The 16,452-nt window shown below is 43.5% G+C and overlaps 1 long non-coding RNA gene across 2 annotated transcripts in view; it reads right to left on the minus strand.

The window, feature by feature from the left end:
• LOC147033647 (uncharacterized) overlaps positions 1 to 13,277 on the minus strand; it is a 59,587-nt gene extending 46,310 nt beyond the window's left edge. Inside the window, exons 1-2 of one of the 2 annotated variants that reach the window (XR_015055578.1) lie at positions 10,345 to 13,277; positions 2,677 to 2,772 (exon numbers count right to left, since the gene is read on the minus strand). This is a non-coding gene — a long non-coding RNA (uncharacterized LOC147033647). Of the gene's footprint in view, positions 1 to 2,676; positions 2,793 to 10,344 lie in introns of both variants that reach the window. The other variant, XR_015055579.1, reaches the window with a different exon arrangement.
• Positions 13,278 to 16,452: the final 3,175 nt, after the last annotated feature.

Raw genomic sequence — 16,452 nt, forward strand, 5'->3', positions numbered from 1 at the left:
GTGGGATGTCATTTGGACGAGGTGCTGCCGATGAGTACGAGGTGTAAACCTGTGAACTGTTCCCATTTAAAGCCCCGGCTTGTCGGGATTCCCGCCAATTTCCGGAATCTTTGCAGCTGTAGGGACATCCTGTGACATGCGGAATGGTCCATCCTTGTCCCGTCTCGTGTTTCCTGCCATCTTGCACCCCATGTAAACTCGTGGTCCCATTCCGTGTCCCGTCCCATGTCCCACTTGCTTCATCCACCGGGATCTACGTCGACACCCCGAGCAGTGTTCGACCCTGGTTCAGGATGGCCCGATAGTTTGGTGGAGAGAAAGATCTTCTTCACATCCACCTGATGTCACACCTCAATTGACACTCACAAACCGAGATGAAGAGGAAGCTCATTGTAACCTGGTGATGATAAAACATTCATATCGGGTGGCAGACCGGCCTAGTGCTGCACACCATAACACGCCTTGAGCCATCCAGCCTGGGCTTGAATCTCAGCCCAGCCACAAACTGCCGTCCTGGTGTCTCGCAGGCAGGGCAAGGTATCGAGGTGTGTGACGTCCCTCGGATGGACGTTAAACTGGGAATCCCCCCCCTCCCCCCAGTCAATGCCATGTTGTTGTTGTTTCGTATGCATCTGGGGCTTCTGGTTGCATCATTTACTGGAAGTGCAACTGTACCGCTGATGCAGTGCCCCTGTTTCCAGCGAACTGGTGCTCATTTTGCCGATCTCGGAGGGATGACATCCTGAGTCAACCAGCACCTGGTGTTGTTAACTGCATGACAGGGGCTCAGACTCAAGACCCTAAGATCTGAAGCCAGCCACCTTAACGGAAAAGCCAACACCAGGCTGAAGTCATGTGATACGGACGAAAAAGAAGAAGAAGAAGAAAGATCCAAAAGTTTCGCAATTTAACCAAAGACTTGCTAAGTAGCCACTTGGACGGGCTTCTCAAGCACAGGTGATGAAAAGGATTTACCTGCGCAGCTGCACTACAGGTGAGCTCACCGCGCGCTCTCTAATCGGCCTGACAAGCAACACCTGCCGTGCAGACACCGTGACGGGATTTGTTGACAGGTGTCCCATGGTCCGGGAGGGGCAATATGGCAGTTCCTTCCTTCCCCTGGACATTAATCCACAAATTAGGATAAGCCCTCTTACACCGAGCCAAAGTGCTGCGCATTATGTAGTTAGGGTAGCGAAGCATTCGATTTGTACATTCACCTGAGGTTCATGGAGGAGTTTGTACATGAATTTGCTGCAGCCGTGGGAGGGGGTGGTGCATCACCGAGCACCCCACACCCCATTTACATGCGCCCGTATAAGCCGGCTGTCCGGGATGCAGTTGTTTGTGCATGCGTTTCTCAAACAGGTGTCAAGGTGAGAAGTAGAGTTGGTGTTCTCCGACCTATGAGCTCCTCCGGCTTCAGGGTCTCACGCTGACCGACCCGGTCTTCTCGCATCCTCATACGAACTGCTTGGCTCATTCACATGCATACCGGTTGGTGGTTGGGCAATACCTGTGGCACGGCCCCTTTCCTGCCCCATCGGGGTGTGAAGCCCGGTTTGCATTTTACGAGCGACCATTTCGCTCCACCATCGGCAGGTGATGAGTCCCGTGATTGATCATTAACTCATTCTGGCACGGAGCTTCTTTCACCGAGTCACGTGACATCACCATGAGTGGAGCCCGAGCCATGGCGAGACGAGCTGAGGTTCCTACCTGCTCAGGTTGCATTAAATTCCACTGGGAAACAAAACAAGCTCAAATTAGCTAAGATCCTCATCCTCTTAATGATGACGTCATAAAAACGAATATGATGTCATTGTGATATATCAGGTTTGCGATAAATTATCTGTGCTAATGCCCGGCTTGACTCCCGCAAACAAAATTCAAACAGCTTGCCTAGTTTCGGAGATAACGGTATAGGCGATTTCCATTAGCGGCGATTTTATGACGTCAACTTTTTTTCTTGGAAGAATTTCCAAAATCGTAGATGGTTACTGCCTGCGCGTGGGGTTTCTGCATATACATGGCAAGTTTCACGAAGATCCGATGAAAACTCTGGGTTGTGAAACAAAAAATGTCAAAAAATAGGAATGACGTCATAAAAATTGATATGACGTCATAATGATGTATCATATGTGCGGTAATTCATCTCTGCTAATGCCCTGTTCGATTCCCGCAAACAATTCAAAAAGCTTGCCTAGTTTCGGAGATAATTTTTTAGATTTCCATTAACGGAGATATCGAAACTCAAGTCGAAACACAATGCTCACGTCTTCCTCAGTTCGTTGTCTTGAGCCCATGACTACCTCATGATCTCTCCCTTTTGTCCTTTGCCATTTCTGAGCCTCACCGAGGACTCCTGTGCTCGTGATTTGGTCCGTTTGATTGTTGTCCCATGGTTTCCCCCATTTTCCCCCCATTTTGTACTGTCGATCCATGCTCTTCCATGAGCCTCGATACCTATGTTAAAAGCCTTAATTATATTTTTCAAACGTTACAATTACTCGTACCAATCATTGTCTAACGTTTTGTGTTGACTCGAGAAATGAACCTTCAAACTACAAACACAAAAGGTTAGAATTCCCCATGCAGGTATCTGCTGTGGAAGACGCCGTGTCTTGTACACAACTAGTTACACGTAACGTCACACACACGTTTCATCAGACTCACCTGCTCTGTCTCAAGCTTCAGGAGCGGCAGGGAAAAGACTCTGAAAGTGCCATCTTGTGCGGGTGCAGCGCAGGGTTCCGCATTGTGGAGCATGCCCTTTCACACACGTAAGACCGCTGTCCAAATACGCGACAATTTGCAATGATCAAATTCCTTGTATAAGCTGAGAATGGTTAGTAGTGAATGCTTGCAATTGGGTGACACCCAACTACAAGCATTCACTTTCACTAACCACCCAACGACAAGCATTCACTTTCACTAACCACCCAACTACAAGCATTCATTCTCACTAACTACCCAATTAAAAGCATTCACTCTCACGAACCACCCAACTACAAGCATTCACTTTCACTAACCACCCAATTGCAAGTGCTCACTCTCACTAACCACCCAATTAAAAGCATTCACTTTCACTAACCACCCAACGACAAGCATTCACTTTCAATGACCACCCAACAACAAGCATTCACTTTCACTAACCACCCAACGACAAGCATTCACTCTCACTAACCACCCAATTATATGCATTCACTTACACGAACTATGCAATTATATGCATTCACTTACACGAACTATGCAATTATAAGCATTCACTTACATGAACCACCCAATTATAAGCGTTCGCTTTCACTAACCACCCAATTGTAAGCATTCACTTTCACTAACCACCCAATTACAAGCATTCACTTTCACTAACCACCCAATTACAAGCACTCACTCCCAACCTCCAGGATACATTGGTGTGTGCTTGTAATATTTATTGGTTTGCACTGATATGACTGATATGTATTGGTATGACATATGCATTGATAATGACTGTATTGGTCTTGATTTATATGACTGATATTTATTGGTTTGACTGATATGCAATCACAATGACTACATTGATATTTATTGATATGAATGACACATTGGTATGACCGATATGTACTGATATTAATTAATTTGATTGATGTGTTGATTTTATTGTTATTGATAGATATGACTGATATGTATTGGGATGACTAATATGAAATGGTAATGGTTGATATGTATTGATATTAATTGATATTACTTGATGTATAATGCTATGACTGATATGTGTTGGTTTGACTCATATGCATTGGTCGTGACTGTATTGATATTGATTGATATGAATAATATGTGTAGGTATGACCGATATGGACTGATATTAATTAATTTGATTGATGTGTTGATATTATTGATATTTATTGATAGATATGACTGATATGTATTGGAATGACGAATATGAAATGGTAATGGTTGATATGTATTGATGTATAATGTATTGATATGTATTGATGTATAATGATGATATATAATGTATAATGCTATGACTGATATGTGTTGGTTTGACTCGTATGCATTGGTCGTGACTGTATTGATATTGATTGATATGAATAATATGTGTAGGTGTGACTGATATGTATTCATAATGATTGGTATGTATTGATATTATTTCAGATGTATTAATATGACTGATATTTATTGGTATGACTAAGTGTTGATATTGATTGATATGAATGAAATGTCTCAGTATGACTAATATTGATTGGTAATGACTGATATCTATCTATCTTCTATATATTACGAAAACTCTCATCATGTATGTATATGTATGCTCCCGAAATACAGCCAAAACGGTACATGATAGTGCAAAAACTTTCGGCCCACCTTACTCACCATTCTCCTACGGTGTGCACTAACAAGTTTCGTTCAAATCGGGCAACGAAAAGTTATTTTAAAAAATCAATTCCCGATTCAGTCAAGTAATCTTCAGGAGATTTTGATCAATGCAAACAACCTCAGCTGTATAGTTCACTGGAGCTTTTTTTTGTTCTTGAAATGATTTATTTTAAAATCTCAAACATTTAGTATATACAAAGAACGATTTATTTTTAAGTATATAAAACAAGCTCAAATGAGCTAAGATCCTCGTCCTCTTAATGATGACGTTGTAAAAACGAATATGACGTCATTGTGATGTATCAGGTTTGCGATAAATTATCTGTGCTATTGCCCGGCGTGATTCCCGCAAACAAAATTCAAACAGCTTGCCTAGTTTCGGAGATAATGGTATAGGCGATTTCCATTAGCGGCGATATTATGACGTCAACTTTTTTTCTTGGAAGAATTTCCAAAATCGGAGATGGTTACCGCCTGCGCATGGGCTTTCTGCATATTATATACATGGCAAGTTTCACGAAGATCCGATGAAAACTCTGGGTTGTGAAAAAAAAAACAAGTGAAATCCTTCAATACAGCACGTGTGGTGAAGCAAATGAGTACACTAATGTTAAAATATGCAATTTATGCTTTTTCAGTTGAAAAACAATTAAAAAGCGTACTTAATATCTGAAATGTAAAAATCTTGTTATTATTGTGATAAGCACCTTTATATATAACAGAAGGAATGAAATTGTTCGATACAGCGTGGCAGGAGGCCGCAAAAGAATGATAGCATAAGAAGAACTTAGCTTTCAGCATTCGGCGATCGGCGCGAAATGCGATGGTGGGCGGAAATGACATCTTTTGGCGCAAAATGCGATGGTGGGCGGAAATGACGTCTTTCATTCGTTCATACATGAGAGGGGCGCGTTTCTTGGTTTTTTCCCGTCAAGCAATAAATTAAATGGCTTTCACATATATAACACATTCGTTTCACAAATTTCCATTGAAATACTCAGGTATTTCCGTCAATTCTCACTATTTCCGTTTAGGTTACGCACTGCATCTACCGGACGGCCGTCATTGGCTGGCTTGAGGCACGTGGGGGGGGGGGACACCAGAGACGTGGTAGACACCGGGGACATTTCAAACTCGGTGCAATTGTATACAGCGCACGCGCTGTAAAAAGTCAAAAAATAGGAATGACGTCATAAAAATTGATATGACGTCATAGTGATGAATCATATGTGCGGTAATTCATCTCTGCTCATGCCCTGTTCGATTCCCGCAAACAGAATTCAAAAACTTGCCGAGTTTCGGAGATAATTTTTTAGGCAATTTCCATTAGCGGAGATATTTTGACGTCATAACTTTTTTTTCTAGGAGGAATTTTCAAAATCGGAGATGGTTACTCTCTGCGCAGGGTATTTTTACATATATATGCCAAGTTTCAGGTAGTTCCGATGAAAACTGTAGGCTGTGAAACAAAAAAGTCCACAAGAAGAAGATGAAGAACAACAACATGAGTAAGACTTAGAGATCCTCCACGAGGATCTAATAAACATCGCCATTTTGATCTAATACTTTCGTGTTCATACATAAATAAAATTGTGTTTAGAAGATTACGCACAATAATTTGTTCGACTTTCTTTTCTCCATTTTTTTTTTCACATTGACGCGCAGTATCAAGTTTCGTTCAAATCGGGCAACGAAAAAAATATTTAAAAAATCAATTCCAGATTCAGTCAAGTACTCTTCGGGATTATTTGATCAATGCAAACAACCTCAGCGGTATAGTTCGCTGGAGCTATCTTTTTTTTTTTTGAAATGATTTGTTTTCATCAACCGCTGTCACAACGGGAACCCAACGGGTTCACGGGTCATCTCGCTTAATTATAAGACTGATATGCATTGATAAATGACCGATATTTATTGATATTAGTTGATATGATTGATGTGTTGGTATGACAGATATGACAGATATGACTGATATGTATTGATACATATTGATATTGATTGATATGACTGATATGAAATGGTAATGGTGTGATATCTATTGATATTACTTGATGTATATTGATATGACTGATATGTATTGGTATGACTCATATGTATTGGTCATGACTCTATTGATATTGCTTGATATAAATAATGTGTTTGTTTGACTGATATGTATCCATAATGATTGATGTGTATTGATATTATTTCAGATGTGTTAATATAACTGATATGTTTTGGTAATGACTCATATTTATAGGTATGACTGACATACATTTGTAATGGCTGATAAGTGTTGATATTGATTGATTTGAATGATATGTTACAATGAATAATGTGAATTGATATGACTGAATTGTATTAGTATGACTGATGTGCATTGATAATAATGTCTATTGATATGACTGATATGTTTTAAGATGACTGTTATGAAATGGTAATGGTGGATATCGATTGATATTGATATTTATTGACATGTATTGATACTGATTGATATGTATTTATAGCGAGTGATATGTATTAATGGTGATTTATATGTATTGACATTGATTGATATGTATTGATAGTGAGTGATGGGTACTGATTGTGATTGATATGAATTGGTATGACTGATGTGCATTGTAATATCTGTATTGATATGACTGAAATGTATTAGTATGACTGATATTAAATGGTAATGATGGATATCTATTGATATTGATATTTATTGATATATATCTATTTATATATATATATATATATATATATATATATATATATATATATATATATATATATATATATATATAATAATTGGCATGTATTGATAGTGATTGATATGAATGGGTATGACTGATGTCCATTGTAATATCTGTATTGATATGACTGATATGTATTAGTATGACTGATATTAAATGGTAATGGTGGATATCTATTTATATTGATATTTATTGACATGTATTGACATTGATTGATATGTATTGATAGTGATTTTTTATGACTGATGTGCATTGATAATGACTGTATTGATATGACTGATATGTATAAGTATGACTGATATTAAATGGTTATGGTGGATATCTATTGATATTGATATTTAATGACATGTATTGTTTGTGATTGAAATGCATTGATCGTGATTGACATGTATTGTCAGTGGGTGATATGTATTGATAATGATTTATATTTATTGAGAGTGAGTGATATGTATTGGTATGACTGATGTGCATTGATAATGACTGTATTGATATGACCGATATGTATAAGTATGACTGATATTAAATGGTTATGGTGGAGATCTATTGATATTGATGTTTAATGACATGTATTGGTTGTGATTGATATGCATTGACAGCGATTGACATGTATTGTTAGTGAGTGATATGTATTGATAGTTATTTATACTTATTGAGAGTGATTGATATGTATTGGTATTACTGATGTGCATTTATATGACTGATATGTATGAGGATGCCTGATATTAAATGGTAATGGTGGATATCCATTGATATTTATTGACATGTATTGATAGTGATTAACATGTATTGGTACTGATTGAAATGCATTGATATTGAGTGATAGGTATTGATCTGACTGCTACATATTGGTATGATTGATATGCATTGTTTTATTTTTTTTGTATACACTGTCGAGGCTCATATCAGAGCCAACACACAGAACATGCAACAAGAGGAGCAGGAGACAATAGGGCGGGAGTGGGAAGGAAAAAACACAGTGGGGAACAGAGACATAAGGAGATCTGTGGAAGGGAGAGGGATGGGGTGGGGTACACAGTGTAAACAAGATGAACACTACAGGGACTTTCAGGTCTTCATGTGACAGGGAGTTTCAGGAAGGAAAGCAAATAATTTGAAAGAGGTGAGTTTGGAGTGGTTTAATGAGTTAGAAAAGATTGTGGTTTCGGATGGGCAAGATAAGAGATTGTGGTGAACAGCTGTTCTGAAGACCTGGAGGGAAGAGTGGGATTGAAGAGAGTGTGGGAGTTTGTTTCAAAGTTGGGGAAAAAGAGGAATGAAAGACTAAAGGTGAGCAGTAATTCTTGATTTTGGTAGTTTTACCAGGAGTGGTTATGGGTGGACCTTGTGCGCCCTGCAGAAATATATGGGGGGGGGGGGACATATCTCAGACAGACCGGGGGGGGGGGGCGAGGCTGGAGAGGAGATAGTAGAAGACAGAAAGACCACCGAACTGCCTGCGATGAGAGAGTGAGAGACCAAAAGACGAAGTCTCATCACGGGAGATACTAATGTCGCATTGATAATGACTTATGACTGATATGCAATGATATGAAGAAGTGTGGCTGATACGAAGAAGTGAACCTTGCTGGACATTGTTGCTGTGTCGGTTTAAAGAAGTGCTGGACATTGTTGTTTATTGATGTTAATTGATATGACTGACTTTCAGGCTGTGAGGAGGGTAGTTTTAGGTTAGTGAGAGAGGATATCTATTATATGAGGGCAGTGATGGGTTGTTACCCTTGCCGAAGAAGAGGTATTGCGTTTGGGTTCATTTGTCTGTCTGTCTGTTTGTCCACACAGAACTTTCATGTTGTTCTCCACAACCGCTTTCTCAACAACCGGATTACTGCTCTCTACTCTGAGCTGGTGCTCCTGCCTCCCTCCTTTCTCGACTTCACACGATGGAAGCCAAGGCATTTCAGATCATTGGCATCTCCCGTGATGAGGCTGATTCTTTGGGTTTATCACTCTCTCAACGCAGGCAGGTCGGTGGTCTTTCTGTCTTCTACCGTCTCCTCTCCGTTCTTGCCCCCCCCTGCTCTCTCTGCAATTTTGTCTCCACCGTATTTCCACAGGGCGCTCAAGGTCCACCAACAACCCCCTTCTGGTAAAACTACCAAAATAACGAATCACTGCTCACCTTCACTATTTCATTCCTCTTTTTCCCACCTTTGGAATAAACTCCCTCACTCTGTTCAATCCCATTCCTCCCTCCAGACCTTCAAAACAGCTGTTCACCACCACCTCTTATCATCCCCGATCCAAATCCTTGATCTTTTCTACCCCCGTTAATCCACCCCAATCCAACCTCCTTCAAATCCCCTGCTTTCCTTCCTGAAAGTCCCTATAATGTCCATCTTGTATACCCCGTGTTCCCCGCCCCATCCCTCTCCCTTCCACAGATCTCCTAATGTCTCTGTTCTCCACTGTTTTGTCCTTCCCACTCCCGCAACTCTTCTCCAATGCCCCCCCCCCTCGCTGTGTGTTGTGTGTTAACTCTAATACGAGCCTCGACAATGTATACAAAAAAAAAGCGCTTGTCGGATTGAGAGGAAATTTTCACCATTGGTGTGACTGCGCATGTAGAATGATTTAATGATAATTAAGATGTGATAGGTCAAGTGGTGTGGTAGCCATATTGGAAAAAAACAGAAAAAATTTGGACCTCTGTCTGTATCTCTGAAACCGCACCATGGAAAAAATTGAAACTTAGCACATAGCAAGTGCTCATGGGGAATGAGGGTGATCTTTTTTTCATGACATACTAGGTTCCTTCATTATGACATCATAATTGCATATGGAGAACGCCACATCCAATCAGTATGAAAAATTTTCAGGGTCATCCAGGGATAAAAATGTCCCCAGAAAAAAAACTTGATGACATCACTCACGTGAATGGGAGCAATATAGATTTTTGTATTTCTTTTTTAACCTTCAAAAATCTTCTTCTCTGAAATTGCTTAACAGATCGAAGCAAAATTTTGCACATATGACCGCCTGTCCACGAAGAACAAAAGGTTCACACATGTGATGTCAAAGGTCACATGATTTGGCAGCCATGTTGGATTAAAAAAATATGAAATAATGTTTTCTTTGGAACCACTTAATCAATCGACGTGAAACTTCAAGATTATGATCCACTAGTGATGGGGAATACATGTTTTAAATTTCAACTTAATTGGAAACATGGTCTGGCAGCCAGAAGAATCTAGCTTTTTTAATGTGGTTTCTTATTTTATTTTTTATTTTTTTGAATAAGACTCACTTGGCTGTGCTTGGGTGGATTTGAGGGCAGAGGAGGAGCAGCTGAAATGCGAATCCGATCCAGGTTCCTTCTGATTACTTCATCTTTGCTTTTTGCTTGTTCAGGTTCCTTCTCATTGTGTGGAGTAGATAGGAGAGGGGTATATTATGGAGTAAAGAGGGTTGTTGTGGAGTAGATAGGAGAAGGTCTATTATGGAGTAAAGAGGGTTGTTGTGGAGTAGATAGGAGAGGGGTATATTATGGAGTAAAGAGGGTTGTTGTGGAGTAGATAGGGGAAGGTATATTATGGAGTAAAGAGGGTTGTTGTGGAGTAGATAGGAGAGAGGTATATTATGGAGTGAAGAGGGTTGTTGTGGAGTAGATAGGAGAGAGGTATATTATGGAGTAAAGAGGGTTGGTGTGGAGTAGATAGGAGAGAGGTATATTATGGAGTAAAGAGGGTTGTTGTGGAGTAGATAGGAGAAGGTATATTATGGCGTAAAGGGGTTGTTGTGGAGTAGATAGGAGAAGGGTATATTATGGAGTAAAGAGGTTTGTTGTGGAGTAGATAGGAGAAGGTATATTATGGCGTAAAGGGGTTGTTGTGGAGTAGATAGGAGAAGGGTATATTATGGAGTAAAGAGGGTTGTTGTGGAGTAGATAGGAGAAGGTATATTATGGAGTATAGAGGGTTGTTGTGGAGTAGATAGGAGAGGGGTATATTATGGAGTAAAGAGGGTTGTTGTGGAGTATATATGAGAAGGTATATTATGGAGTAAAGAGGGTTGTTGTGGAGTAGATTGGAGAGGGGTATATAATGGAGTAAATAGGGTTGTTGTGGAGTAGATAGGAGAAGGTATATTATGGAGTAGAGAGGGTTGTTGTGGAGTAGATAGGAGAGGGGTATATTATGGAGCAAAGAGGGTTGTTGTGGAGTAGATAGGAGAAGGTATATTATGGAGTAAAGAGGCTTGTTGTGGAGTCGATAGGAGAGGGGTACATTATGGAGTAAAGAGGGTTGTTGTGGAGTTGAGAGGAGAGGGGTATATCATGGAGTAAAGAGGGTTGTTGTGGAGTAGATAGGATAGGGGTATATTATGGAGTAAAGAGGGTTGTTGTGGAGTTGTTGTGAGAGGGGTATATAAGGGAGTAAAAGTGTTGTTGCTGGGTAGTGAGGAGAGGGGAAAATTAAGGGGGATTGTTTTGGGGTATTTAGGAGAGGGGTATAATAAGGGAGGGTTGTTTTGGGTAGTGAGGGGAGGGGTATATTAAGGGAGATTGTTTTCGGGTCATGAGGGGAGGGGTATATAAGGACAGTGTGACCCATTGCTAGCGATCTCTACACACAGAAGGGTCCATTCACCCTCCTTTACCTGAAGGTCCATTTACCCTCCTGTACCTGAAGGTCCATTCACCCTCCTGTACCTGAAGGTCCATTCACCCTCCTGTACCTGAAGGTCCATTCCTCCTCCTGTACCTGAAGCTTCATTCACCCTCCTGTGCCTGAAGGTCCATTCCTCCTCCTGTACCTGAAGGTCCATTCACCCTCCTGTACCTGAAGGTCCATTCCTCCTCCTGTACCTGAAGCTTCATTCACCCTCCTGTGCCTGAAGGTCCATTCCTCCTCCTGTACCTGAAGCTCCCTTCACCCTCCTGTACCTGAAGCTCCATTCACCCACCTGTACCTGAAGCTCCATTCCTCCTCCTGTACCTGAAGCTCCCTTCACCCTCCTGTACCTGAAGCTCCATTCACCCTCCTGTACCTGAAGCTCCATTCCTCCTCCTGTACCTGAAGCTCCATTCCTCCTTCTGTACCTGAAGCTCCCTTCACCCACCTGTACCTGAAGCTCCATTCACCCTCCTGTACCTGAAGCTCCCTTCACCCTCCTGTACCTGAAGCTCCATTCACCCACCTGTACCTGAAGCTCCATTCCTCCTCCTGTACCTGAAGCTCCCTTCACCCACCTGTACCTGAAGCTCCCTTCACCCTCCTGTACCTGAAGCTCCATTCACCCACCTGTACCTGAAGCTCCATTCACCCACCTGTACCTGAAGCTCCATTCACCCACCTGTACCTGAAGCTCCATTCACCAACCTGTACCTGAAGCTCCCTTCACCCACCTGTACCTGAAGCTCCATTCCTCCTCCTGTACCTGAAGCTCCCTTCACCCTCCTGTACCTGAAGCTCCCTTCACCCTCCTGTACCTGAAGCTCCATTCACCCACCTGTACCTGAAGCTCCCTTCACCCACCTGTACCTTAAGCTCCATTCCTCCTCCTGTACCTGAAGCTCCCTTCACCCTCCTGTACCTGAAGCTCCCTTCACCCTCCTGTACCTGAAGCTCCCTTCACCCTCCTGTACCTGAAGCTCCCTTCACCCTCCTGTACCTGAAGCTCCCTTCACCCTCCTGTACCTGAAGCTCCCTTCACCCTCCTGTACCTGAAGCTCCCTTCACCCTCCTGTACCTGAAGCTCCATTCACCCTCCTGTACCTGAAGCTCCATTTTCCATGACGCACTCCGTGATTTGTTCGATGCTATTTGCGATGTTCTCAGTTCAAACTTATTCTTGAAATGAATTATTTCTTCTCACAGTGATTCTCCGTACGTGACGTCGTGATATTTACCTCGTTGTTACATTTACTGTCACAGCACAACGGACTCTCTCTGTGAAAACGTATCACCACACATGTTGTACATCGCCATTTGTTGCTGAACTGGAACCCGAACCTCAAGCTCACGATGGCGGACGTGACGACGACAGCCACATGGATCACGGCACTCGTTCGAGTGTAATCCTGAAATGCCGCATCACCGACTCACGGACCCAAACTCGAACCTCGAACCTCGAACCTCGAACCTCGAACCTCGAACCCCGAGCAAAGTTTCCCACCGGTTCGAGAATTCCGCAGGAACCCCACGTCACGCTTCCCGAGCTCGCGCTTACAAGTGGGAGGGGCCTCGGTCCGTGTGGGAGGGGCCTCGGTCCGTGTGGGCGGGGCCCGAGCATTCTCAGCCAGTGGCGCGGCCGTCACGTGGTCCGTCGCGAGCGCTATATAACCGGCGATCCAGAATCTGTTTTCACTTAATGCAGCAGGAGGTTCGACGTGGACGAGTGATGCGTGCGGCCGCGCTAGCACGGAGAGCTGACGCTCGTACGGGACTTTGGGATTTATGAAATCAGAGGGACGCCGGACAACACGAGTTGGACAACTTTGTCCTCCTGATCCATGGACTGTCCCCTTGTATCTCAACAAGTACCCTGAGCCTCTGTTTGTTGGGACTTCGTTCAGCTGCAGGTAAGATGGGCATCCAGACAATGGGGTCCAAGTGGTTTGACTGTAATGGGGGTGAAGTGTTATGTCAGGTCGAGGCTCATGGAAGAGTTTCCAGTTCACTTTGGGACGATTGTGTGTCCAAACCTGCGGTTGAAAGTAAATAGTTTGAGAAACCGCTTGAGCTGCATGTCGCTTTTTCTTTTTGTGTGCGGGAGTTTCTCCGTACCTGTCCAGGTAATTCACGCGTGCCACGTCATGTGCGCGGTTCCCAGGTGGCTCTCTCTCCGCCGCAGTTGTGAAAGCCGTGGAAATGAACAGCAGTCTCGATATTCCAAAACGATCCTTCCTGTTGCTCGGTCGGGTTTGATTCCCGTCCACTCTCGCACCTCTCGTTGAGGGTACGGTGATGCAACCCACCGTGCTTTGCTGCACTCGGCGGTGCACCTGAATGTCTTGGTTTTAACTGGTTATGAGTGGTGGTAGTGGTGGTGGTGCCAACTCCTTATTGGTGTTCCCATTTGAGCACTTCATCCCATATGCTAACGTACCGTTGTCCTTGTAATCCACGTTAGTTGTCCATTGCTGTCCCATGAGCCTCAAACTCGTGCGAACAATAGCAGATTGTTCCAGCATTGTACATCTGCTGAAGGTCATCTCATGTTTGTGATTGTCCACAGGACATGACCGAACAAGATTACCTTGTTCGCCTTGGAACAACCAAATGTAAGGTGTCATTGTCCTGAGGCTTCACCCAAAGAACCCTCTGATTGTTCTCTTCTCTTTAAATGGAGTGTGGGGCTCGTGGAGAGGACATTAGGAGACATGATTGTACTTTTCCATGAAGTATGCGGATGTTGGTAGCCGACGCGGTACATGTACGGGGATTTGGATGTGTGTTTTCAGCTCAGTGATGAGTGGAGTGCTCCGATGGGACATGAAAACTGACCAACCTGCACGACCTTGCTAACGGGTCGTACACCTGGGGCTTGTACCTTTTGACGTTCGCTGAAGCTCCACTCGAGCTCGTCGGATGACCACTTGTCCACTTGCACCGCACGACAAATGGAGGGCTCCTAAAGCCGAGCCGGTACGGTGAAAAGTGACCTGGAGAGCGTGTGACCCGCACCACCTGGCAGGTAGGCTCGGACCTCGGGGCTCATCGGGTTGAGAAGGTCCGAGCGAGTTTTCCATTGTGGGACTGGCCGTGGAGGCTTTGTGACCATGATTGTGAGCAGGTGCGTTCGGACTTCGGCGACGATGGTCTTTCACCCAGCATGGTCCACGTCAGTGTGACCATCTCTTGGATGATCGTTTACTCGCTCTTCGCTGGCATTCATATCGCTCTCTTGGTGATGACGGTATCTCGTTCCTCTCACATCATCCGTGCCTTTCATTCTCATCTTGTGTGTACGTGACCCTTTAATATGTCATCGCAGGTGAGAGGGCGGAGTGAGATTCCGTGGATTTGGTTTGTTGGTTGCATCATTTCCATGGTACTCATGCAGTATCCCTGTAGATCTCAGTAGCAATTTGTAATTTGAGTGGCCTACTCATTCCAAAGATATACTGCACAGCAAGATCTTTAACTTCCACTCCAGGACAAGGACAGGACAGCCGGCTTAATACTCCTCTAAACTAAACGATGGCACGCTCATTGATTTAACCGCTCTACCTGTGAAGCACCAGGTGAAAGTCAGGTTGTGAATTGAACCCTCACTAGACTGTTTATAGGTGAGCTTGTTACCTGTGAGTTGTGGAATCCATTTTGAGGGTTTTGAATGTTTTTGAAAGGGGGTCGAGGGGGGGGGGGTTGTTGTAATGTAAATACAAACTTTAAAAAGGGAGTCGGTGTGTAAGTACATCCTTGGAGGGGGATGGTTGAAGAGGACTTGAATGTCGGATTGTTTGTGGTTTTCCATCTCCAGCATTCCCTTCCCTCCCTTTCCATCTTGTGTTCGAAAGTTCTTCCTTGGCCTCGTGTCGGATTTCCTTCGTCCCGCCAGTACAACCACCATTTGGACCACGTAGCCATTCCACCACCATTCACCAGCAGGGCTAAAAGGAGGGCTTTGTGCAATGTGGTGGGCTTGGTGGTGCCTGTTAAATAAAACGAGGAGGAAGGTGGGGTGAGGGTTGAGTGGAGAGTTGTGTACGACGTATCACCTACTCGAGCATGGTGTGAAGTTCCCCCATGGTAGTAGTAGGTTGTTGCATCACTACTGATGTATTGTCAGACCACAAGGCTGCTCATGATCTGTCGTCCAATGAGAGTGCACACACACCTTTGGCCCATTTTGGGTTACCTGTAACAGTGAACCTCCTTGCCTGTTTGACCCTCTACCCAGTGCGTAGCCTTGTTGTGGCTATTAGGCTGAGCGAGTGTGTCGTCTTTAGGGAATGAATGCTAAGGGTAGTGTGCATGAGTCTTCAGGGAATTGATGTTTATTTCTCACAATTGTTATGCTTACATTGCTTTTGTTTAGCCGGAAATTGCTCTCCTGCCCCCCCCCTCCCCCAAACCAACCTTTTCCTTCTGCGATCACTTGTTTATGGAGATGTTGTTAAATTTGTTTCACTTTTTGTTTTATTACTTTGCTGCAGCCATTTGTAGATGGAGTTGAGCTAAGCCGACTAATCAGGAACTTGAGACCTTTTCTCCTTGGCCTGCGATGGTCCCCCCTGCTCCTCCCCCCCCCCTCTCCAAAGTGCAGGCGATTTGTTGATGTACAGTGGACCACTTGTACCCATGGCCATGTTCCCCCCGAAAAATGCTTTTGACCAAAGGCATGACCCAATTGACGTACAGCCTATAAGTCTCTTCGAACTGCATTCTCTCACCTCTTACCGGTGATC

Source organism: Eptatretus burgeri, chromosome 2, assembly GCF_056783735.1.
Source record: "Eptatretus burgeri isolate ZD-2024b chromosome 2, Ebu_testis_v1, whole genome shotgun sequence".
In the NCBI taxonomy this organism is placed as follows: Eukaryota; Metazoa; Chordata; class Myxini; order Myxiniformes; family Myxinidae; genus Eptatretus; species Eptatretus burgeri.